Raw genomic sequence first — 20,581 nt, forward strand, 5'->3', positions numbered from 1 at the left:
ACAATTTTAGGAAAGAAAAATTTGAAAATGTTGCCACTAAAAATTATTTCTGAGCACTGTTAAGGGCAAAACACTTGGTGTGTGTTATATAGGTACATGTTGGTGAATGCATAGCATTGAAGTTTGGTAACAGGAGAATCTGCTGTCTGTGTCTAATTTATTGAAATTATAATAATCAAATAGTGAATCATAATTTTCTAATGAAACCAACATCATTTTATTCTCAGTTATGAGTCATGTGAAACAAATTAAAATTTGATACAGACAAGTGAAATAACTTATACACAGCAATAGTACTCCAGAAAAAATGTACACTCTGCAGTGGAGTATGTGCTGAAATGAAAATGTCCTTGCAGATTAAAACCAGATTAATCTACCAGGAAGGTTCATCAGTAATACTGGTGCATTTTGTATGCTCGTTTTGCTGTCTAACAAAGAAAGAAGAAATTAGAGGGCTTTAGCAGTAAACAGAGGAGATACAAAAACCCAGAAAAGTGCATTTACAGTTGACAAATAGATCTTTTTGTAGATACTGTCCAGCCTTTTGAATTTTTAGATACTAGAACCTTCTAGATGACTACTGTGAGGGATGCCCATCATTATATTTGTTTGCTTTTTCACTTTACTCACTAAGTTTTACATGAATATATTTGTTCGTTTCCATAAACATCACTTGTTCCACCAAGTATTGAAAAGTACTAATTTTTTGATGGACTATATTTCTTTAAAAGATTGTGCATACAACCTCCAGAGTTTATGATGGCTTTATCTCCTTCTATTTGCAGGTAATGTAAAGAGTCAATCACAGTTTTATCATGATCCAGAACAGCAGGCTTCATTTCCATATTATTGCTGGCTGTTGGTACTGATAAATTGTGAGTATGTAATTTATATTTTTAATTTTATTTATTATTATTATTATTATTATTATTATTATTATTTGCAGTTAGTACCGGTAGCACTGTTTACTGTAAATAAGTGTCCAATCGAAGATAACTCACTGAAAAAATTGCCTTGACAATACATTAGACTTCAGAATTTGTAGGCTCATGACACACCACATATACAGATTTACTGTCTAAATTAAGGAATTAATATTTGTTGTGGAGTTTTGTCTTATCTAGTGTAGTGCGTGTTTCATGTTTAACTTAAAGCACTGACTTGACACCTAAATTTGTGGTAGGTCCATGTTATTTTGCCAATGGCCTTGCCACAGTGATAACACCAGTTCCCATCAGATCACCACAGTTAAGCACTGTCAGGCTTGGCTAGCACTTGGATGAGAGACCGTCCACTGTGCCAAGTACTGCTGGCAAGTGGGGTGCATTCAGTCCTTGTGAGGCAAACGGAGGAGCTACTTGATTGAGAAGTAGGAGCTCCAATCACGAAAACTGACAACAGCTGGGAGAGCAGTGTGCTGACCACATGCCCCTCCACATCCAGTGATGCCTAAAGGATGAGGATGACTAGGCGGTTGGTCAGTACCATTAGGGTCTTTCGAGGCTTCAAAGCAGAAATATGAAGCTTTATAAATAGCTTTTACATTCACTTTATTGAACTCCATATACTGTTAGTGCGAACATAACTAAAGAGCTGTAATGGTCCAGTAAACATACTATAATGCAACAGCCTCCCCCAAGATCATTATGAACTGTCTGATACCACATTTTTTAAAATATGTATCCATATATTTATCATACGATTCAGTGCTTCCTAGGGTCTTTTATGGGTATTTTCATAGGTATCATTTAGTTCAGGTTCCCCAAAAGCATATTCTTCTTCATAAATACATATAGAATATTCTGGAATGATGTACATACTTGTGATTGTTAATAGAGTGTTGCCACTAACAAAAATATGTACATATGCCAAATTAAATGTCAGGTTGTGAAATTGAAATAATAAATGTTTAGCAACAAATATTAAGAGGCTGTGGAAATGTTAACATAAATAACTAATACCTCTAATTACCATAATTGCAATTTGTAACTTTGCTAACACAAAAACCTCATTACAATTCAAATGAAAATAAGTCATTATCTAGTGATGTAATTTCATTTGTTATTCACTTTTATGAAATTCATTGTAATTAATTATGCTTGTAAATTATGCAGATATTTACCTCTTGTTAGTTACACCACCCAAATTTACAACATTTCCAGTACCTGAGAGAACAAGTGTGTGTTTAATTTATTAAATCTGGCAAAGCATGATGTGTATACTTCAAAAAAATGTTAGCAGTAAAATCCATACAGTCACTTATTACGAAATTAAAGTAAAATCAAAATAATTGCAGAAATCAGATTTTGAATTAATTTTCATACATAAAATCAAAGATGATCATAAAAATAATGTGTTATTTTACATTATATGTTATAACCTGTACAAATGCAACAGCAGTTAGTTTAGATGAAACTGTTTTTAATTGTAAGTTACATTTTGCAACAAATTAACAATGTTAACAATTGTTAAAAATTGCATTTAAAGCGACACAGGGAGTTTGCATGTAAGCCAGTCAGTCAGTCAGTGTTTTGTTTACTTCAGGAGCCAGTGCAGTTCAGTTGCCAGTTCTGTCAATCAACTGATGTCAATAAATAATTTGGGAAGCTTGAAACTTTCGTTATGTTCTCATTATTTGTAGCATCCACAACATCGATGAACCACAGGCCAATGCAAGTTAAGTAGTAACATTCAAAAAGATCATTGCAATACAATACTTCAAAATTTGTTTACATAATTTTATCTTATATTTTTGCCTCAGAGCCAGAGGTATAACAATGAAATCCTGCACTTGGCTACAGTCCCATTTGTATCTATAGTTTTGCAGAAACATGGCTGTTTTAGTTGTGTTGGCCAATCTTTCAGTGTAATAGGCTCTCTGAGAGTGAGACATCTTGAGCTGTGACTCTCAGAAAACTTAGGATTTACTATTGAGTAGTCAAATAAACCTGATGTCATTTGTGTTGTCATTCTTTGTATTCACTAAATATTAGTCTTATTTAGTATGAGTCTGAAACACCTGATCAAAATTCTAGGATGAGTTGTACACTGAAGCACCAAAGAAACTGGTATAGGAATGTATATTCAAATGCAGAGATATATAAAGAAGCAGAATACAGTGCTGCAGTCAGCAATGCCTATATAAGACAACAAGTGCCTGGCACAGTTGTTGGATCAGTTACTGCTTCTACAATGGCAAATTATCAAGATTTAAGTGAGTTTGAATGTGGTGTTATAGTTGGTGCATGAGTGATGAGACACAGCATCTTTGAGGTAGTGATGGTGTGGGGGATTTCCCAGTACAACCATTTCATAAGTGTACCGTGAATATCAGAAATCTGGTAAAATATCAAATCTCTGGCATCACTGTGGCTGGAAAAAGATCCTTCAACAATGGTACCAGTGATGCCTGAAGAGAATCATTCTACATGACAGAAGTGTAACCCTTCCGCAAACTGCTGCAGATTTCAATGCTGGGCCATAAACAAGTGTCAGCGCGCAAACCATTCAATGGAACATCATCAATATGGGCTTTTGGAAAGAAAGGTCTACTTATGTACCCTTGATGACTGTGCAACACAAGTTTTATGCCTTACCTGGGCCCATCAACACTGACATTGGACTTTTAACAACTGGAAACATGTTGCCTGGTCATACAAGTCTTGTTTCAAATCATATTAAACGGATGTATGTGTACATGTATGGACACAGCCTCATGAATCCATGGAACCTGCATGTCAGCAGGGGACTGTTCAACCTGGTGAAGGCTCAGTAATGGTGTGGGGTGTGTGCAGTGCAGTGACATGGGGCCCCTGACACAACTAGATATGACTCTGACAGATGACGTGCTTGTAAGCATCCTGTTTGTTCACCGGCCTTCATTCATGTACAGTAGAACAATGCGGCACCCCACACATCCACAATTGCTACAGAGTAGCTCCAGGAGCACTCTTCTGAGCTTAAACACTTCCGCTAGACATCAAACCACACCAGACATGGACATTATTGAGCATATCTGGATGTCTTGTAATGTGTTGTTCAGAAGAGATCTCCATTCCCTTGTACTCTTACGGGTTCATAGTGTATCTTCGTCCATCACTACTTCAGACATTCTACATCTACATGATTACTCTGCAATTCACATTTAAGTGCTTGGCAGAGGGCTCATCGAACCACAATCATACTATCTCGTTACCATTCCACTCCCGAACAGCGCGTGGGAAAAATGAGCACCTAAACCTTTCTGTTTGAACTCTGATTTCTCTTATTTTAATTTGATGATCATTCCTACCTATGTAAGTTGGGCTCAACAAAATATTTTCGCATTCGGAAGAAAAAGTTGGTGACTGAAATTTCATAAATAGATCTCACCGCGACGAAAAATGTCTTTGCTTTAATGACTTCCATCCCTACTCCTGTATCATATCTGCCACACTCTCTCCCCTATTACGTGATAATACAAAACGAGCTGTCGTTTTTTGCACCCTTTCGATGTCCTCCATCAATCCCACCTGGTAAGAATCCCACACTGCACAGCAATATGCTAACAGAGGAGAAACGAGTGTAGTGTAAGCTGTCTCTTTAGTGGACTTGCTACATCTTCTAAGTGTCCTGCCAAAGAAATGCAACCTTTGGCTCGCCTTCCCCACAATATTATCTATGTGGTCTTTCCAACTGAAGTTGCTCGTAATTTTAACACCAAGGTACTGAGTTGAATTGACAGCCTTGAGAATTATACTATTTATCGAGTAATCAAATTCCAACGGATTTCTTTTTGAACTCATGTGGATGACCTCACACTTTTCATTATTTAGCTTCAACTGCGACACCATACAGCGATCTTTTCTAAATCGCTTTGCAACTGATACTGGTCATCGGATGACCTTACAAGATGGTAAATTACAGCATCATATGTGAACAACCTAAGAGAACTGCTCAGATTGTCACCCAGGTCATTTATGTAGATCATGAACAGCAGAGGTCACAGGATGCTTCCCTGAGGAACACCTGATATCACTTCAGTTTCACCCGATGATTTGCTGTCTATTACTATGAACTGCGACCTTCCTGACAGGAAATCACAAATCCAGTTGCACAACTGAGACAATACCCCATAGGCCCGCAGCTTGATTAGAAAACGCTTGTGAGGAACGGTGTCAAAAGCTTTCCGGAAATCTAGAAATACAGAATCAACTTGAGATCCCCTGTCGATAGTGGCCATTACTTCATGCAAATAAAGAGGTAGTTGCATTGCACAAGAACAATGTTTTCTGAAACCATGCTGATTATGTATCAATAAATTGTTCGCTTCGAGGTGATTCATAATGTTTGAATACAGTATATGCTCCAAAACCCTACTGCAAATCGATGTCAATGAATAGGTCTGTGGTTCGATGGATTACTCCTACTGCCCTTCTTAAACACTGGTGCGACCTGCGCAATTTTCCAATCTGCAGGTACAGATCTACTGGTGAGCGAGCGGTTGTATATGGTTGCTAAGTAGGGAACTATTGTATCAGCGTAATCTGAAAGGAACCTAATCGGTATACAATCTGGGCCTGAAGACTTGCCTGTATCAAGCGATTTGAGTTGCTTCGCAACCCCTAAGGTATCTACTTCTAAGAAACTCATGCTAGCAGCTGTAAGTGTTTCAAATTCTGGAATATTCTATTCGTCTTCCCTGGTGAAGGAATTTCGGAAAACTGCGTTCAATAACTCCGCTTTAGCAGCACAGTCGTCGGTAACAGTACCATCGGCACTGCGCAGCAAAGGTATTGACTGCGTCTTGCCGCTTGTGTACTTTACATATGACCAACATTAGTCTAGTCCCTGTCACGTCATGTTGAAACATTCCAGCATGCTCTCAGGGGTCTACATGATATTTGGCAGGTGTACCAGTTTCTTTGGCTCTTCAGGGTACAAGTGTTTTGTAAACAATCTCCTTTGTTCACTGACTGCATTTTCCCAGTACTCAAAGTCCATCACTTGCTTTGCCCTTGATTAAGTGTATGTAGTCATTCCATTTCATATCTCCACAAACTGCTACATCCAACTACTTGTATGACTGGTTCCAGTTGTGCCTCATAAGCTACTATGTTTTTGCAATTTGTGAACATTTAAAACAAGCTGCCAATGTTTGCACCACCTGGAAATCTTATTAACATCCGATTGAATATTTGTGCAACTTTTTTCATATAGTACTTCATTATCTGTGAAAAACCTGAGGTTACTATTAATATTTTCTGTCAGATTATTACTATATAACATGAGGTGTAAGGGTGCCAACAAGATACGCTGAGGCATGCCTGAAGTTACTTCTACATTTGTGATCTCTCAAAGGCCTTTGATTGTGTAAATCATGGAATTCTTTTAGATAAGCTAAATCATTATGGTTTGAGTGGGGCAGTGCACAAATGGTTTAATTCATACTTAACTGGAAGAATGCAGAAAGTTGAAATAAGTGGTTCGTGTAATGTTAAAACAACAGCTGATTCCTCAAACTGGGGTGCTATCAAGCACGGGGTCCCACAGGGTTCTGTCTTAGGTCCTTTACTGTTCTTGATATACATTAATGACTTACCATTCCACATTGATGAAGATGCAAAGTTAGTTCTTTTTGATGATGATACAAGTATAGTAATAACATCCAAAAACCAAGAACTAAGTGATGTAATTGTAAATGATGTTTTTCACAAAATTATTAAGTGGTTCTCAGCAAACGGACTCTCTTTAAATTTTGATAAAACACAGTATATACAGTTCCGTACAGTAAATGGCACAACTCCAGTAATAAATATAGAATTTGAACAGAAGTCTGTAGCTAAGGTAGAATTTTCAAAATTTTTAGGTGTGTCCATTGATGAGAGGTTAAACTGGAAGCAACACATTGATGGTCTGCTGAAACGTCTGAATTCAGCTACGTATGCTATTAGGGTTATTTCAAATTTTGGTGATAAGAATCTCAGTAAATTAGCTTACTATGCCTACTTTCATTCACTGCTTTCGTATGGCATCATATTCTGGGGTAATTCATCGTTGAGTAGAAAAGTATTCATTGCACAAAAACGTGTAATCAGAATAATTGCTGGAGCCCACCCACGGTCATCCTGCAGACATCTATTTAAGGATCTAGGGATCCTCACAGTAACCTCACAGTATATATATTCCCTTATGAAATTTGTTGATAATAATCCAACCCAATTCAAAAGTAATAGCAGTGTGCATACCTATAACACCAGGAGAAAGGATGATCTTCACTATGCAGGGTTAAATCTGACTTTGGCACAGAAAGGGGTAAATTATGCTGCCACAAAAGTCTTTGGGCAGCTACCAAACAGCATCAAAAGCCTGACAGATAGCCAACTAACATTTAAAAGTAAATTAAAAGAATTTCTAGATGACAACTCCTTCTACTCATTGGCTGAATTTATATATATATATATATATATATATAAAACCTTAACCATTGGTGTCATGCAATATTTTGTGTAATGTAATTTCTTGTACAGACATCTTTTATTAACCTGACACGTTCCACATCATTACGAAGTGTCGTATTCATGATCTATGGAACAAGTATTAATCTAATCTAATCTAATCTAATCAATTAATGGCTCTCCATCAAAATAAAAAGCTATGTCCTCCATACCAAGGAATTCGGAATACTTGTATAGTATGAGTGTATTTGTATTAGGTGTAATTTGTAGAGTTTTATTTTGCAGTCCACAAAAACTATATTGATATTGATGGGACAGGAAAATTGTTCATGATAAAGGTTTTTGGTTCCAAATATCAGATCTGCTTAGGCTACTGAAAATCAATTGAATTGCATTGTGAAAGAACACAGTCGTCCTTAGAACTTCAAAATGTAATTTTGCTATTTTTTATACCCAAATAGCAAATCTATATGAGACATATTGACTGATATAAATATTTTGTAGATCTGATGCTAGGTTACTGGGTAAATTATATGTCATATGGACTTTTTTTTCTGTTCTTGCAGATATTTAAATCGCGAGCTGACCAGAAGTTAACTCCTCTTTCCTTAGAGAGTAGCATAAAGGTAATATATTGCTTGCCTCACTAGCACTATCATCTAACATTTCCGTTAATGACTTGAGAATGACATTATTTTTTGAATAGCTGTTTTGAGCCACTACATTGGTTAAGCATATTAAGTAGCTGATTTGACACATACACTATCTGATCAAAAGCATCAGGACACTCCTACGTGATGCTCATCTGACTACTAGATGTCACAAGAGGTATATCCACCAGCATAAAAGTATTGTGTTGTCAGTATAAACACAGTTACAATAGGTTGGGTCAATCAGGAGACCTCAGTGACCTTGAATGTGAACTAGTCACTGGGTGGCATCTGAAGATAAATCCATCAGGGACATTTCGTCCTTTATAAAGCTGCCCAAGTCAACTCTTGGTGATGTGATTGCAAACTGCAAATGTAAAGGAACAACTACAGCTAAATCAAGACCAGGCAGACCACATGTGCTGACTGACAGTGAACGCCAGGCATTGTGGAATGCAGTGGTAAAAAATTACATGAAAGCAGTGAAGGGATAATGCATAAGTTACAAAGTGCTGCCAGCAGTCGAGCTAGCACTATGACTGTGCATATGGAGTTAAAAACAATGGTAAAACAATTGTTGATCAGCTCCCATAAATGACACATTTATATAGTCAATGGTAAGTGATGCTTGAGGTAATGTAAACAGTCATGATGCCAGACAGTAGCTGACTGGGAATAAATTAGCGGAAAAGCTGAGTCACAAATAGGCACTACAAAAAGATTTTCATACTTAAAGCTTTCAGCCAATGGCCTTTGTCAACAATAGACACACATACTTACACACACACAATCATGCAAACGCAACTCACACACATGACTGCAGGCTCAGGCAACTGAAACCACACTGCGGGCAGCAGCACCAATGCCTAATGGGAGAGACAACTGGGTGGGTGAAAGGAGCCCCTGGGATGGGGAGGGGAGGAATAGTATGGTGGGGATGGTGGACAGTGAAGTGCTGCAGGTCAGGCAGCGGTCTGGGGAGTGGTAGGGAGGGAGAAGGGAGGGGGAGGAGTAGCAGAAAAGGAGAGAAATAGAGATAAATAAATAAAAATAATACTAAGATAAAATAAATGACTGGATGTGGTGGTGGAATGACGGCTGTGTAGTTCTGGAATGGGAGCAGGGACGGGATGGATGGGTAGTACAGCGACTAATGAAGGTTGAGGTCAGGAGGGTTATGGTAATGTAGGATGTATTGCAAGGAAAGTTCCCACCTGCACAATTCAGAAAAGCTTGTGTTGGTGGTCCAAATGGCACAGGCTGTGAAGCAGTCATTGAAATGAAGGATATAATGTTTGCCAGTGTATTCAGCAACATGGTGGTGCACTTGTTTCTTGGCCACAGTTTGTCAAGCAGTGAGTGGTGTGTGGGACATGAAGCTGAATGGGTGTGCCTGAGTACTCGGCATCCTGGTGACTGCAGTGAGTTGAGACCATTCACTGTTGGCCTATGATGGACCCTGTTTTCCTGCACCATTGACTGTTGCTACTAGTGAGTTTAGCAGGCAAGTAGCAGCTCTTGTCACATGCAACATGGTTATGAAGTGCATCAGTCAATTGTGGTATTGTAAAGGTGTCGAGATGTACTGAACAACTTGTTAGCAGCTACGAGCAGGAGGAGGGTACTATCTGGTGTCTACTTGGCTCATTGGAATTTATTTGAAATTATGTATGAAGACTGTTCAGTGAGTACTGTGCCAACAGATAGCTAATTCTGCCCTGATTTGTGCTGGCCATTAATCTGGTTCCTTTTGCCTTTCAGTGACCCCATTTGGGGCTGTGTGTGTCAGTCTGGAGGTTTATGTAAGCGCTAAGATAGCATTTTGCAATGTTAATCTGGTACTAAAAATCATTGTTCATTATCACTGAGTATTTGATACTACCGATTGTGACTTCTGTTTGTTGTAGACCTTATGGTCCTTCCTGGGACGAGATAGTGGTTTTGGCCTATAACTGAAATTTTTTGCACTCTGCCTAAAGGTTTGCACATGTGGGTCAAGAGTGTGTGTGTGTGTGTGTGTGTGTGTGTGTGTGTGTGTGTGTGTTAGCTCATATTTGCACACTGTAAAGGGACATCCTCCTTTAGCATAACTTTTTCTTCAACAGAAGTTATTGATACCAAAAATACTTTCTCCCTTTTAATCAGCTTAATATTTTCTCAGCTGTTTAACTAAAAGAATTTCATGGTAGATTACAACACTCTCTTACTCCATGTTGACGAGCTCTTCGGGTTATAGGGGCACATTTTAACCAGCCATCTGTTATTTGGTGCTTATCCAAATTACAGCCTCTATTAGTCCCCTATACCTTGACTTACTTAAGCTTGTTTGAATTATTATGTAATTATTCTTTGAAATGACTTTGCACAGTGTTTCTTGTTATTGCTAGGGAGGTTAAACTGCAATGTTTATGAATGGGTTGCTCCTATACTAAAGTTTTAATAGCTGGTTTCCTTGAAAATAATCTTCAATTGCCCATTTAAGTATTGCTGCATAAGTTAATTTCCATAACTTAATTTCTATCAAACTCATTTGCTGTTTGTAGTTTGGTGTATGTTGACAGCCTTATATCAGCAGTGGTTAATTCATTGCTGTTCTGTTGATCCAGGGCAGAGACATATTTTCCTCCTGTTTTGGTGGCTTTTCCATCATCACAATAGGCCTAGATGTTGGCAGGTCACATGTGCTTCTGTGGATCTTCTGTTTCACCCTCAAGTTGAGTAATTTATTGGCATTCTTTTGGTATCATGCTGCAGTGGGGGTGTTGCCAGATTAGGACTTGGCTCTGGTGATTTTGGGGAAGTAATTTACTTGGTGTTTCTATTGTTGTAAGGTCCTTGTGGGTATGTGATGAAGGTCTTTGTGCAAACTGAGTGCTGAATTTCTTGATTTCTTTTTTAAAAATAATGGTTTGTTTGTCATTATCATTTTAATAGTGTTTTAAGAACCCAGTAGTATATGTAAATAGTTAACTTGATTTATGTGTAATAGACTTTGGCCAATCAGTGAAATATTACTGTTTGTCTCAGTTTTTACATGTGGTTAGCATTTGGCCAGCTTGGTTGTATCTAGTCTATATGGGACCAGAATAATATTGTCTTATAACACCTAAGTGTCACCAGTTGCCTTACACTCACTAGTGTTGTTAGGAAAATGGAAAATTTAAAGTGGATGTTGTAATGGATCTGGGAGATGTGTTATTTTCTAGTGGATTTGATGATACCAAATCTAATGAGGGAGGTTGTAAATGTTTTCTTATATTTTTGTCAGAATATTTTTTGTGAATTGTAATTTGCCTTATTTTATGCTAATTTGCTAATACACTCCTGGAAATGGAAAAAAGAACACATTGACACCGGTGTGTCAGACCCATCATACTTGCTCCAGACACTGCGAGAGTGCTGTACAAGCAATGATCACACGCACGGCACAGCGTACACACCAGGAACCGCGGTGTTGGCCGTCGAATGGCGCTAGCTGCGCAGCATTTGTGCACCGCCGCCGTCAGTGTCAGCAAGTTTGCCGTGGCATACGGAGCTCCATCGCAGTCTTTAACACTGGTAGCATGCCGCGACAGTGTGGACGTGAACCGTATGTGCAGTTGATGGACTTTGGGCGAGGGTGTATAGTGGGCATGCGGGAGGCCGGGTGGACGTACCGCCGAATTGCTCAACATGTGGGGCGTGAGGTCTCCACAGTACATCGATGTTGTCGCTAGTGGTCGGCGGAAGGTGCACATGGCCGTCGACCTGGGACTGGACTGCAGCGACGCACGGATGCACGCCAAGACCGTAGGATCCTACGCAGTGCCATAGGGGACTGCACCGCCACTTCCCAGCAAATTAGGGACACTGTTGCTCCTGGGGTATCAGCGAGGACCATTCACAACTGTCTCCATGAAGCTGGGCTACGGTCCCGCACACCGTTAGGCCGTCTTCCGCTCACGCCCCAACATCGTGCAGCCCGCCTCCAGTGGTGTCGCGACAGGCGTGAATGGAGGGACGAATGGAGACGTGTTGTCTTCAGCGATGAGAGTCGCTTCTGCCTTGGTGCCAATGATGGTCGTATGCGTGTTTGGCACCGTCCAGTGAGCGCCACAATCAGGACTACATACGACCGAGGCACACAGGGCCAACACCCAGCATCATGGTGTGGGGAGCGATCTCCTACACTGGCCGTACACCTCTGGTGATCGTTGAGGGGACACTGAATAGTGCACGGTACATCCAAACCGTCATCGAACCCATTGTTCTACCATTCCTAGACCGGCAAGGAACTTGCTGTTCCAACAGGACAATGCACGTCCGCATGTATCCCGTGCCACCCAACGTGCTCTAGAAGGTGTAAGTCAACTACCCTGGCCAGCAAGGTCTCCGGATCTGTCCCCCATTGAGCATGTTTGGGACTGGATGAAGTGTCGTCTCACACGGTCTGCACGTCCAGCACGAACGCTGGTCCAACTGAGGCACCAGGTGGAAATGGCATGGCAAGCCGTTCCACAGGACTACATCCAGCATCTCTACGATCGTCTCCATGGGAGAATAGAAGCCTGCATTGCTGCGAAAGGTGGATATACACTGTACTAGTGCCGACATAGTGCATGCTCTGTTGCCTGTGTCTATGTGCCTGTGGTTATGTCAGTGTGATCATGTGATGTATCTGACTCCAGGAATGTGTCAATAAAGTTTCCCCTTCCTGGGACAATGAATTCACGGTGTTCTTATTTCAATTTCCAGGAGAGTATGTTTGACAGTGACAGCATATTGATTAATATTAGTAGATGTGACGAATAATATCAAAGAGACTGGTTACAAGTGGAAGCTTGTGTGTTGTGTGAAATGTCTTTGACATTGGAGTCATCTTTGATCGTAGTCAGTCAGCAGTGAACACTCGGTGTGTGATGGTGGAACGATGTACAGGTCCCTGTTATAATAATTTGCAAGTGACCAGAAGAAATGAATTATTCTACTACTTTTTTTATATAAACATAAAAAAGGAAGCACATTCGGAAAAATGGTATTTGAAGCACCAAAAATGAGGCAAACGCATTGAACCAGGACATTTCTGCAGCCGACGAAACAACATTATGGAATCATACTTTCACTAGACGACTAAAGCCAACACAAAAAAGTCGAATATCATCTTATAAACATCGATGGAAAAGTGAGTACTGTCACGAAATATGCTAAATTCAAGTATATAAAAAATAGTGAGCATATTTCAATGTGTACCTCCTAATGGTGAGATGGCTAATGGACTTTGGATACCAATATTTTGTGTACTTGTGTCTAGTTTCTTGTCTTGGAGTAGGCCTGGAGCTTACTGTTGCAGTGGAAATGTATGCATTTTCGTGTTTTTCATTTAATGTTTGTTGAACTTATATTCAAGTCCTGTTGTGGGATTAGCCCACAGTTGTAATGCTTGTCACACAGACAGAGTGCTACCATAGGTTTATTTAATCAATTAGGTGTTTGTCATCAGACCACCATTGTATTGTATACCTGACATGTTCTTCGAGTACTGTACGATTTATAATTTCATGTATAATGCAAATGTCCTTAGATATTATGATATTAATTAAAAAACTTTAACTATTTGTATGAATTTGGCAAGAAACTTGGTAACTGTTAGCTGGCTTGTGATAGAATTGTTCTTAAATAAAAATATTTGTTTGGGAATGGTAAAAAAATGTATCAAGTTGGGCCACCCTTCCACATGTTTTCCTTAAATTAATCTCAATCTTTGTTTTGGCTATCAAATGAATATTCTCATATTATAGTTTGTGTGTATGTGCATGAACTGTTTACAACTCTGTGTCTCCCTTCTCTTCTTGGTATGGGTCCTTGGCATTGGTAATGCAACAAAAATTAAATCTCATTTGCAGGGACTTATTCAGGGATATTACCTGGATGATGCACCATAATCAAATACATCTTGATGTCTCTCCGATACAGTTGATGCTGGAAAAAACCCCTGAGAGAGCACCATATAAGAAGATATTTTTAATTTTAATGAGTCTGATTTTTGTATTTTTACATTTCAAACCAACCCCCTGTCCCATACACACACACACACACACTCTCTCTCTCTCTCTCTCTCTCTCTCTCTCTCTCTCTCTCTCTCTCTCTCTCTCTCTGCAAACCACCGTAAAGTGCATGGCACAGGTTATGTTCCTAGGTTATGTTCCACCTTACCAGTTGTTAGGGTTTCTTCCTATTCCTTTCATGTACTGAGTGTGGGAAGAATGACTGTTTAAAGGCCTCTGTGTGTACTACAATTAATCTAATCTAATCAATAAGCAGGTGGTTATGGTGTGTTCATAGAATCATAATTTCATGCTTCCTCTATAAAACTTCTAAGTAGTCTTTCACAGGTTAGTTCACCTCTATCTTCAAGTGTGTGTGAGTACAGTTTATTCAGCATCTCTGTGACACTCTCCCATGGGTCTATCAAACCTCTGGCAATTTGTGCTGCTATCCTCTGTATATGTTCAATATAACTGATCATTTTATATTGCACAATTTGCTGTCAATTGTACAGTTTGGCTTTAAAAGTCATTTAACAACTGAAAGTGCTATATTCTCTTTTCACTATGAGATACTGGATGGGTTAAACAAAAGGTTTCAAATGCTAGGCGTACTTTTTGATTTAACTAAATCATTTGATTGTGTTGATCACAAAACATTCCTCCAGAAGTTGAACCACTACAGAATATAGGGAGTAGCTCACAATTGGTTCACCTCTTACTTTAGCAACAAACACCAAAAGGTCATTATTCACAGTGATAAGAATGGCTGTGATGTGGGGTCTGAGTGGGGTACGGTCAATTGGGGGGTTCCCCAGGCATCTGTGTTAGGGCCACTCCTGTTCCTTATTTATATAAATGATATGCTGTCTAGTATAACAGGTAACTATAATATTTCTGTTTCCTGAGGACACTAGCTTGGTAGTAAAGGATGTTGTGTGCAACATTGGCTTGTAGAAAATAAACTAATGCTAAATCACAATAAGACTCAGTTTGTACAGTTTCTAACACACAATTCAATGAAGCTAAACATTTTAATTTCATAAAATGGGGTTATGATTAGTGAAACTGAACAGTTCTAATTTCTATGTGTTCAGATAGATAGTAAACTGTCATGAAAAGCCCACATTCAGGATCTTGTTCAAAAACTTAATGCTGCCATTTTTAGTATTTGAATGGTATCTGAAGTAAATGATCATTCAACATGAAAATTAATCTACATTGCTTATTTTCATTCACTTATATCATATGGTATTATATTTTGGGGTAGCTCTTCCCATTCTAAAAGGATGTTTTTGCCTCAGAAATGGGCAGTTCAGGCAATAAGTGGTGTAAGTTCATGAATCTCTTATCAACCCTGTTCATTTGTCAGCTTATTTCCAAGAATAAGCAGCTTTCACTCAGTTAATCCTTTGCAGAAATCAAACCTGCATTTGGATTGGACTTCCTTAACTCTTGTGCAGAAAGGTGTGCAGTATACTGCTACATCCATTTTTTATAAGCTACCACAAGAATTCAAAAATCTTAGCAGTAATCCACACACTTTCAAATCGAAACTGAAGAGCTTCCTCTTGGGTCACTCCTTTTATTCTGTCAAGGAGTTCCTTCAATTCCTTGAAAAATTAAGCTGATTCTTATGTTGTATTGTTGATTGCATCTACTTAAACTTACAGCTTGATTTTTATCCATGACCTAGGAGATATGCTCCTCAATTTGATTCTTTGAGCAATATTCCAGACTGGGCCACACAAATTATTTGTAAGCAATCTCCTTTGCAGACTGATTGCATTTTCCCAGTATTTAGCCAATAAACTGAAGTCTACTACTTGTCTTACCCCTGACTTAGCCTGTCTGAACATTTCATAATCCGTACAAGGTGTTATACCCATGTATTTGATTCATTGATATTATAGTCATAGGATACTACATTTTTGTTTTGTTTTGTGAAGTGCACAATTTTACATTTCTGATCATTTCAAGCAAGTTGGCAATCTTTTCACAACTTTAAAATCTTATCAAGGTCAAACCAAATATATACACAGTTTCTTTCAGACAGTACTTCACTACAGATAATTGTGTCATCTGCAACAAATCTGAGATTACTATCAATACTGTCCACAAGGTCATTAATATGCCTATGGCATTCAAAAAGTTTTGCACAATTGTCTCTACTTTTTTTATTTTTTGCATTAGTAAATAAATTTTTTTTGTGAACATGCTTGGAACATTTAGCTATAAGTTAAAGTATTTTCTTTTATTTACAGGTGAGCCATAATGGGTTGTGAAGGAGATGTCAGGTTGCAGCAATAGTCGTTGATGGAGTTCCTCTTCAAGATCAGTGATGACTCTCTCACATCGATTCACAAGAAGTTGCTCCCTGTTTATGGGGGGAACATAATGGTTCGCAGCAGATGCAAAGGTTGAAAGAAGGTGCTTTTTGTCTACTGGACAATCCACAATGTGACAGGCCATCGACGGCAGTGAGTGATGATAAGGAGACCATCGATCAAATCATCCAAAATGACAGATGTGTGATGACGTGACAGCTTGCTGAAACGATTCATTTGTCATTGGGTAGTGTGGTATCACTGGTACACTCACTACGGTACAGAAAAATCTGTGTACATTGGGTGCCAAGATTACTGATAAGCAAAATGAAAATGGTGAGGAAGAATGTGTGCGAGGGTCTCATGAAGACCTCTACTTAAGAGGGGAAACAGTGTTTTGTGGTGTCATTACCTAGGATGAAACATGGTTGTTTTAGACCAAACTTGAGAGCAAAACCCAATCCATGGATTGGCATCATCTGGGTTCCTTTCGGAAGAAGAAACCAAGACTTTCACTAGCAGCAGGCTGAAAGGCAATGGCCTCCTTCTTCTGGGATCAGTGTGGTGTCATTTTTATTGACTTTTTGGAAACTGGTTCCACAATTAATTGGGACCGTTACTGTTTGTCATTGGACAAGCTGAGACATGCCATCAAGACCAACATACCACAACTTCAGGGTCAGCTCATCAGACTACACCCAGTGGTGGCAGCAAGGGGGAGGGGGGGGGGATGGCTATGGGGGCTATAAACCCTCCCCCCTTCCGCCCCCCCCCAATAGAGTATCATATTACACTAGATAAAATGACTTCAGAAATCAGTGAATATATTACTTCAACAGAATCAGTCATTTTTTTAATAATTATGTAACGATATAGGTTGCAATGTATGTCAAACACATTTTAACAAAAGAATAAGAACAGCAAATTGCTTAGTATCTAAACCAATAAATATCATTTAACGTGAAATGGGTGTCTTATTATTTATTAGTATACACTGTATGTATATTAATGTGCTTGTAACACTTACATCAAGAAAGCTAAATATGCTGGGTATGCCTACCAACACTTAAATTGCTGAGCCCAGACAAAAACTTTGAAATCACCAGACATCTGGGTCGAATCATATTATTTTCCCTGGCATACACATTCTGTAGACACGTTTTTACCCTGAACTCCAAAACAGTTACCAAAAACTACTTTAAGCAACACCAAATTTTACCAATTTGTCAGTAGAAGACCCCAACTCTCCTTTTGTTAAGCAATATTTCATTCCCCCAAAACCCCTCCCCCACCATTAGCCCCCCCCCCTCCTTGACCAACTTCTAGAATCACCCCTGACTATACCATGACAACGCCAAATCCCATACAGCCCTTATGAAATAGAGAAAATCAGGAAAATGGGTTGGAAGATTGTTACCCATCCTCCCTACAGTCCTGACTTGGCTCCATCTGATTTTTACCTTTTTGGCCGTCTGAAGACCCACCTATGTGATAAAATATTTGATAATGAGAAAGACCTTATTTCCTTTGTCAATTGATGGTGTAAAAATCAATCCTCAGAATTTTACCAAAGTGCATTTAGATCATGGAAATAACATTGGGTCAGATGTGTCACAGCTGATGGAGGTTACATTGAGTAAGCTCCAAGTATGTTCACAAATTAATTTTACTTTCCTCCTGCAAAAAATAAAAAAAATAGAGATGACTGTGCAAAACTTCTTGAACACCCTTTGTACAATATGAATAGCAAGTGTCTAAACACACTCCCCTGGGGAACACCTGAAATTACTTCTACATCTGATGACGACTCTTCATCCAAGATAATGCTGCATCCTTCCTATCAAAAAATCCTCAATCCAGTTGCACATTTCAGGTGATGTCTAATGTGACTGTAATTTTGACAATAAGGATAGATGTGGTATTGAGTCAAATGCTTTTTGAAAATTAAGAAATACTACATCCACCTGACTACCACGTTCCACATCATTACGAAGTGTCGTATTCATGATCTATGGAACAAGTATTAATCTAATCTAATCTAATCTAATCTACCTTGATCCAAAGCTTTCAGTATGTTGTGAGAAAAGAATGAGTTGGGTTTCGCATGGCAGATGTTTTTGGAATCCGAACTGGTTGGCATAGAGGAGATCATTCCGTTTGAAATACCTCATTGCTGCAGCTCAGAATATGTTCTAAGATCCCACACTAATTTGATGTCAAAGATGTTAGATGGTAGCTTTATGGATTGCTTTTACTAGCCTTCTTGTAAATGGGTGTGACCTGTGCTTTCATTCGACTAGTGCACACAGTTTTCAGCTCAAATGATCTGTAATAGATTATATTTAGAAGAGGGCCTGACTCAACCACAATTCAGTATTGAATCTGATAGGGATTCCTTTGGGCCCTGGAACATTGTTCAGTTTTAAGGTTTTCAGCTGATTCTCAACCCCATTGATACTTACACTTATTTCACTCATGTCTCCGGCGGTACAAGGATTAATTTTGGACTGTTCTCCTGGGTTTTCATTTGTAAAGGAAAAGTTAAAAAAGGCAGAATTTCAGCTTTTGCTTTGCCACTCTCAGTTTCAGTTCACGTCTCATTTGCGACTAACTGGACACTAACTTCGGTACCACTGTCTGTCTTTAGATAAAACCAGAATTTCTTTGGGTTTTGTGAAAGATCATTTGACAATATTCTGCTATGGTAGTCACTGAAGCCATCATGTGTTGCTCTCTTGACAGCTAAACACATTTCATTCAAAATCTCTGAATATCTAGCCCTATACTTGGTTTTACATCTATTATACCGTAACCTCTGTTTCCTTAGAAGTTTCTTTACAGTGACTGTATATCATGGAGGGTTCCTCCCATTATGAATAGTTCTACTGGGTGCATATTTATCCATTCCATGGTCAACTATTCTTTGAACTTGAGCCACAGTTCCTCTACATGGTCCTGTTCTGTGCAAAATATTTCAAGTTCCTCATTGAGATATGATATTACTGCTTTGTTATCCAGTTTACTGAAGATATATATCATTCTTCTTCTTTTAGTTGCCCTGTGTGCTTTGATAATCATTGTTTCCACAACCACCTTATTGTCACTATGTGGACATCCTAAATAAATCAGGTCTGCTTGTTGCCATTATATCTAATATATTTCCATCATGAGTCGGGACTTAAGCCATCTGTTCTAGGTAGTTTTCAGGGAAGACAATTAGTAGTGTTACATAGGATGTCTTGTCATGCCCACCACTAAGAAAACTGTGATTTTACCAGTTGATTGTTGGATGATTAAAGTCTCCACAAATGATTACAGTGTGGTTGGAGAACTCAGCAAACTTAGATTTTCCTAAAGTTTTGGGTTATATCAGGAGGTGAATTGGATGGGGGATAGAAGGATCAAATAACATTTTATGCCCACCCCCAATACTGAGTCTTGTCCCAACAATCTCATATAAAGCTTCAATTTCTATTTTGATGGATTTGAGTTTCTTGTCCATTGCAACAAATACACCACCTCCATTACCCATTAGCTATCCTTTCGATAAATGCTTAAAATTTTCCCCAAAAATCCTACTGCTTCCAGTTTAAGGTTTCAACAAACTTTCTGTACCTTGTATTATATGAGCTTCACTGCTACTAGTATTTTAACATCCACACCTGGAGGGAGAGGGGTGGCACTCTTTTGGTCCTTACACTTATACTTATGGGTCTCCTGGAGCGCACACCACACAGTGTCAGCTACCTGGGGATAGCAGTCTGTGATGTGTAGGGCATGCCTGACCCACTGACCTATATGAATCACCCCCATAAAGAATATTTTAGTGTTCTGCATTGAAGATAATGTGCAATTTTAACAAACCCAGAAGGTAATGCAGTGAAAATTGGATCTTGCATTTATACCTGCATTTTCTTCATCTTTTGTATTGGCTTCTAAAAGAGTAGACTCCTCTAAAGTAACTAAAATTGTATAAATAATGCTAATGATTTTGGCAGTGCTTGTGGTGAAAGCACAATTTATCCTTTGCCAATTTATCAACAGACAGAATATTATATGAAAGATGTTTCCATATTGATTCATTACAAGAAAGAAACAGTCATGAACTGTAACATTGACTCAGATAAGAAACAGTTGCCGTTTGG

General features: G+C 38.8%; 1 protein-coding gene across 2 annotated transcripts in view; it reads right to left on the bottom strand.

Moving 5' to 3' along the window:
* LOC126336779 (sphingomyelin phosphodiesterase-like) overlaps window positions 1-20,581 on the bottom strand; it is a 338,554-nt gene that overhangs the window by 224,254 nt on the left and 93,719 nt on the right. The gene's annotated exons all lie outside the window — the stretch shown is intronic.

The sequence above is a fragment of the Schistocerca gregaria genome, chromosome 2, assembly GCF_023897955.1.
Source record: "Schistocerca gregaria isolate iqSchGreg1 chromosome 2, iqSchGreg1.2, whole genome shotgun sequence".
In the NCBI taxonomy this organism is placed as follows: domain Eukaryota; kingdom Metazoa; phylum Arthropoda; class Insecta; order Orthoptera; family Acrididae; genus Schistocerca; species Schistocerca gregaria.